The following is a 6,184-nucleotide window of genomic DNA, read 5'->3' on the forward strand; positions in this document are numbered from 1 at the left end:
AGGCCTAAATGAGCAGAGATAAAAGAGCTGAGTTTGGTACACATGGATATACGTGATGGACATTTTCCTAAAATATGTGTGATATGAGGGTCCCATCCTAAGGTTATTTGGGAAGAACGCTTTAGGATGTTTCCGGTCGTTCAGTCTCACAAGTCTGGATTTTTGTGAACTCTCCTTAAATGAGGAGAAATCTTTAATGTTCCTTAAAATAGAATTTGTATCTTAAGCCTTAAATGCCACATGACACACAATCTCAGATTTTTTTTTAAGATTTTATTTATTTGAGAGAGAGAGAGCGAGAGACAGAGAATGAGCTGGGAGTAGGGTCAGAGGGAGAAGCAGACTCCCCGCTGAGCAGGGAGCCCGATGCGGGGCTCGATCCCAGGAGCCCGAGATCACGACCCGAGTCGAAGGCAGACGCTCAACTGACTGAGCCATCCATGTGCCCCTCATATTGGATCTTCATCCTGTACCAGAAGCAGGTCAGTTTACACCCCCATTTTACAGGTGAGAAAGTGAGGCTCAGGGAAGGTCAAGTGATTTGCCTGAAGGCCACATGGACGCCATTAACAAATTAAACAAGGACGCAGAGCTGTATCTCATCTTACAGCACAGAAGTAGGGAATGAGCCTCAGCACCAGCTGAGACAGTCGCTCCAGCTCTGGAAGCAGTGAAATGAGCCCCCGTGGCTGGGCCTCACCTGTAGTGGGAGGTCAGAGTTCATGGCATGATCTGCGGAGAAGGGAGGCAGGGAGGGTTCGGCTCTGACTCGGGGCTTTTCCTTCCACCGGAGCCGCTCCTGTCTAAACAGACCCTCAGTCCACACACACAGTGTCCACACATTGGCATTCATGCCAGAGTAGCAACAGTTGGTTTTCCAAACTTGGCTTAGTAGTGTGAAAAATCACACTACGCAAGTTAAATGTGGATGTATTTTTAAACTAGGCTTCCTAGTCCTGTCTTGGTGATTAAATGGTCTAACAGGTTTCATCTTGCATGACTACTCAAATTATTCAGGTGACTGCCCAGGCAGGCTGTGTTGAGAAAGAGAGTGAGGCTTTGTTGAGGTCTAGGAAGGGGTATTTCAATGGTGCTAGGGATGTGTATGTTGAAGCCCTAGTGTCCTGGTACTGGGAGGTGGGGCCTTCTGGAAGTAAGCGTGTCAGGAGGGTGGAATCCCCGTGATGGGGTTAGTGTCCTTAGAAGAAGAAACTCCAGAGATCTAGCCCTCTCTCTGATCGCTGCCATGTGAGGATACAAGATGTCCATCTGCAAACCAGGAGGAGGGCTCTTACCAGACACGGGATCTGCTGGCACCTTGATCTTGAACTTGTCAGCCTCCAGAACCGTGAGACATAAATGTTGTTTAATTCACCCAGTCTCTGGTAAGTTGTTGTAGCAGCTTGAACAGCTGACGACAGATGCTGTGAAGATTGTTGACCCAGTAGACCCAGAAATAGTTGAATCCTGCTCTGTCCATCACCTCTTCTCCCCATGGGGTTCCCTAGGGAGCAGTCCCAAGGGAATGAGTTTTTTAATGGGGCACTGCAAGGTAATAGAAAAAATATATAGTGGTCTCTGTCCCCAGTTCTTGGTACAGGGCTTCTAAAAAAACCTTTGTAATTTCCTAAGTGATGAAAGCACTAGAAACATCTTTTATTCTAATATTTGGCCTTTGACCCTGATTCCTGACTCTGAATCTAAATCCTAAATCCCTTGAAATTTCCTGGGTGATAGGAGTATCTTTTGTCCTAATGAAGCAACTCTGGGTGGGCTCCTGGTGGGCTCAGGCATGGAGCTCCAAGGGTCAAGTTAGAGAAGGTGAAACTCCCTTTAGGGCCAAAGGACCATGGCAGGGCCCGCAGCAGGGGCCAGGCTTGCTGAGGCCCAGGGCAGGCATCGAGGAGCCCATATTACAAGGATTCAGGACATGAGCTCGGAACAGGAGGGGCTTTCCCTGTCACCTGGCCTGGCTGTTGTGTCTGGGTCACTGTGGACTTGAGGTACAAGGCACTGGAGAGGGTTCCTGACGGTCAAAACCATCACCCTCGTTTACTGAGAACCTAACACAGCCAATAAAAGTCTCATCCTATTAACTAGGTTAGCTAAAGCATAAGTGCTTTGCAACCTAGGGAAACTTGCTCCTTCTCTGAGCCTGTTTCCTCTTGCAAAAGCCAGCTGTGCTTCATCGTGCTGAGGTATTAGATGACCAGCTATTTAGCTGCAACAGGACTGCCTATATGAGATGCCCACTCATTGTTATGTTACCTGTGATCCAGATTGCAGGATGGTGCTGAGTCACAGGTCTGGTGACATGGCTTATGAAAGGCAGTTTTTGCCCTGCTCAGGGCTTCCCACAACTTGGCAGGACTTTATATTCAACTGGAAGAAACTGCTACCCTCCTAAGCAACCAGGGAGTTGCTAGATCCTGATGTGGAGGATGTCATGTGCCAGAGTGCTCACCCCAGTCTTCTGTGGACTACTGAAAGAGATTGAACTAGAATTGACAGTGGGCAAACCTTTACCCTGCTGTGGAACTCTTTTTCTCCAAAGCTTTTAGTCCAACATATCACAAACAGGGTTTGTACTTAGGTTCAAGCAGGGCAAAGCTAAGAGCCCAGCCCTCCTGCCTTCCTTCCCCAGAGGTCAAGGGACGCCTCAGTAGAGCCCAGTTAGCAAACCTCAGCTCTCCTTACAGCCCTGCCCAGGCAAAAGGGCAAAGGTCACAAGGAAGCCGGATTTCAGCTCAGCATCCATAGGACGCTTTTGCAGGCATGGCTGCCCTCTGCCGGATGGGGCTGTCTGGTCGGTGCGTCAGGAGCTGGACAGACAGTTACTGTTGTGGAGGAAAGCAGTGGTCTCCGAAGTGAGATGCCCAAGCCAGCGGTCTGGCAAGGTGACACAGTGGGAAGCTAGAAAAAAATATCAGTGCTTGTGTTGGTCTGGGTCAGAAGCAGACCCGGAGACAAGGATTTGGGCACAAGCCATTCATTTGGGCGGTGAAGAAAACAGCAGGAGATGGAGGAAGAGGTGAGAGCCAAGAAAGTGTGCATTGTCAACAGGTTACCACTGTGGGCAAGGGGGCTTGAGTTGTGTGGGGAAAACTCTGAAAGCCAGAGTAAAACATACACCTCAGAGTTCTATCCCACAAGGAGTGAGTTTGCCGGGTGTTTATATGCCAACGCCGTCAGTCAAATTTGAGGACAGCTCCTGAGGGATGTTAATTCCTGTGGCACTTCGACCTTCCGTGGAAAGGAAGCCTTCCATGGCAGCCAGAGAATCTTTCACTCCGTTATGGCTGGATGTCCCTTCTTAGCATTTACACGACTTTTGTAACGTATAGAAGTGCACTGGTATTTCGACACAAAGTACTTAAAGGAATTGCCTCTTTTAAAGTTGTCACACAGGTTTCTCTTACAAAAAGGCAAGCGTTCCAAAATTGTTAACCTGCTCTATGCTGACAGTGATCGTCAGCAATGTGACCGCTAACAAGTGTATTTGAAAAAAATGTACTTATTCTATAAGATAAAGCAATCTTTTTTTTTCTTTTCTTTTTCTTTTTTTTTTTTTTTTTTTTGAGAGAGAGCGAGAGAGAGCACAGGCATACATGCCTGCAGGCGGGGGATGGAGAGGGGCAGAGGGAGAGGGAAAGAGAGAGAATCTTAAGCAGGCTCCATGCCTGACATGGGGCTCAATTCCATGACCCTGTGATCAAGACCTGAGCCAAAATCAAGAGTCAGATGCTTAACCCACTGAGCCACCCAGACGCCCCAAAGGTAAAGCAATCTTTTAAAAAAGTTTTATTGTGTATATTTTTAACTTTTTATTTTGAATTAATTTTAGACTTGTGGAAAAGTTGCAATTCCCATGCCCCCCTCACCCAGCTCTCTCCAACGTTAGCATCTTCTACATAACCACAGTAGAATTATCAAAACCAAGAAATTAACATCAGCATCCTGTTACTAACTAAACCACAGACCTCATTTTTATCTCACCGGTTTTTATAGGAATGTTCCTTTCCTTTCCAGAATCCCATCTAGGATTCTACATTGCTCTTAGTTGTTAATTATTTTCTTCCAAACTGTAATCATTTATATCTAATAAACTGCACATAGTTCAACTGTACAATTTGGCCAGGCTCAATATTTGTATGGACACACCACAGTTGTTTATTCATTCACCTGTTGATGGACATTTGGACTCTTTCTAGTTTGCAGCCAACACAAATAAAGTGGCTGGGAACATTACAGTCTTTGTGTGGACATATGCTCTCATTCTCTTGGGTAAATACCCAGGAGAGGAAAGACTGGATTAGATGGTAGGTGTGCAGTTAGTTTTTTGCCAAACTGTTTTCCAAAGTAGTTGAATCACTTTACATTTTCCACTAGCAATGTATGAGAGTTCCAGTTTCTCCACATCCTCACCAACACTGGGCAGGGTCAGTCTTTTTAATTTTAGCTTTTTTAATAGGTGGGTAGTGATATCTCATTGTAGTTTTAATCTGCATTTCCTTAATGACTAATGTATATATTCTGGAGATAAATCCTTTATCAGATCTATGATTTGCAAATATTTTCTCCCAGCCTATGGCTTGTCTTTCCATTCTCTTAATAGTGTCTTCGGAAAAAACAGAATTTTTAAATTTTAATTAAGTTCAATTTAAGAATTTAACAATTTGTTCATATCATACCAAAGTATGATCTACAGAATAGCAAATAGTTATATTTGTATCTAAGAAATTTCAGCCTGATCTACAGTCCAAAGGTTTTCCTCCTATGCTTTCTTAATTTAGGTTTTACATTTCGGGTTATGATTCATTTTGAGTTAATTTTTGTATATGACTTGAGTCATTGCTCACAGTTCATTTTTTTACATATTGATATTCAATAATTCCAGCACCATCTGTTGAGAGGATTATTCTTTTTCCACTGAACTGTCTTTTCATCTTTGTTGAAAATCAGTTGTCCACTGGTGTGGGTCTGTTTCTACATTTTCTATTCTGTTCCTTTAATCTGTCAATCTTGACACCAATTTCATGCTATGGAATAAAGTAATGCTACTCCTCCAGCTTTGTTCCTCTTTTTCAAGGTTGTTTTGGTTATTTTATGTCTTTTATATTTCCTTGTTTTTAGGATCAGCTTGTCGACTTAAAAACAATTACTGGGATTTTGACTGATACTGCACTGAGTCTACAGATCAATTTGGGGGGAACAGATATCTTAGGAACATTGAGTCTTTTGATCCCGAACATGGCATATCTCTCCTTTATTTAAGTCTTCTTTAATTTCTCTCAGCAGTATTTTGTAGTTTTCAGTGTAAACATCTTACACTCCTTTTGTCAAATTTATACCTAAATATTTCATAGTTTTGAGGCTATCATAAGTGGCATTTTAGATTTTCAATTTTTTATTATCACTAATATATAGAAATACTTGATTTTGATATATTGATCTTATTTCCTGAAAATTTGCTAAGCTGATTTATTAGATCTAGTTTGCACCCATTATGACTCATCAACTTTTTTGAGGATTCACAGGATTTTTTTTCACATAGGCAACATGTCTGTGAATAAAGACAGTTTTACTTCTTCTAAAAAAGTCATTTTGACATGAGTGAGGAAGTAACTGCTTTTTGTAAGGCACTCACACTCTGAAGAGTAAGAGTACTTATCGTTACTGGAGTTTTGTGGCTGAGGCTGTGGTGTCCCAGCCTCCTTTTTTTTCTAGGGACAACACAATCCTGCCACCCTACACAATCTCTTACCAACAAAAAACAGTGAAGGAAGTAGCTCAGGACATTGTGACCAACCCCACAGACCCATCTTTGGGCTAGACTGGTGTGCCCACAAGGCCGAACACCACGGTTGAAACTGATTGTTTCCCAATGACTGCACACGGCCTGGGGGCCAGCAGCCTCCTCATAGTAGTGTTAGGCCCTGCTGAGCTTCCAGAAGCATCCTGGATGGAGATGAAGAGTTCCCAAAGGGGGCCTACAGCTGTCTTCTGACATATGCTACACTTTTCGGCCTCTTTCTGGATTTTAATAATCAGGGAGTCAAGCGATTTGGCTTTAGAATAGAGGAGGTTCCATTAGTCCATCAGCTCCCACGTTGGTGCCACGGGCTAATTTGAATTCTCAAGATAGCTGATCTTCCATATCAAAAGATATCTGGCCCCGTCTGTC

Source organism: Mirounga angustirostris, unplaced genomic scaffold, assembly GCF_029215605.1.
Source record: "Mirounga angustirostris isolate CCGP_5_RB_7025 unplaced genomic scaffold, mMirAng1.0.hap1 SCAF_4, whole genome shotgun sequence".
Taxonomy (NCBI): domain Eukaryota; kingdom Metazoa; phylum Chordata; class Mammalia; order Carnivora; family Phocidae; genus Mirounga; species Mirounga angustirostris.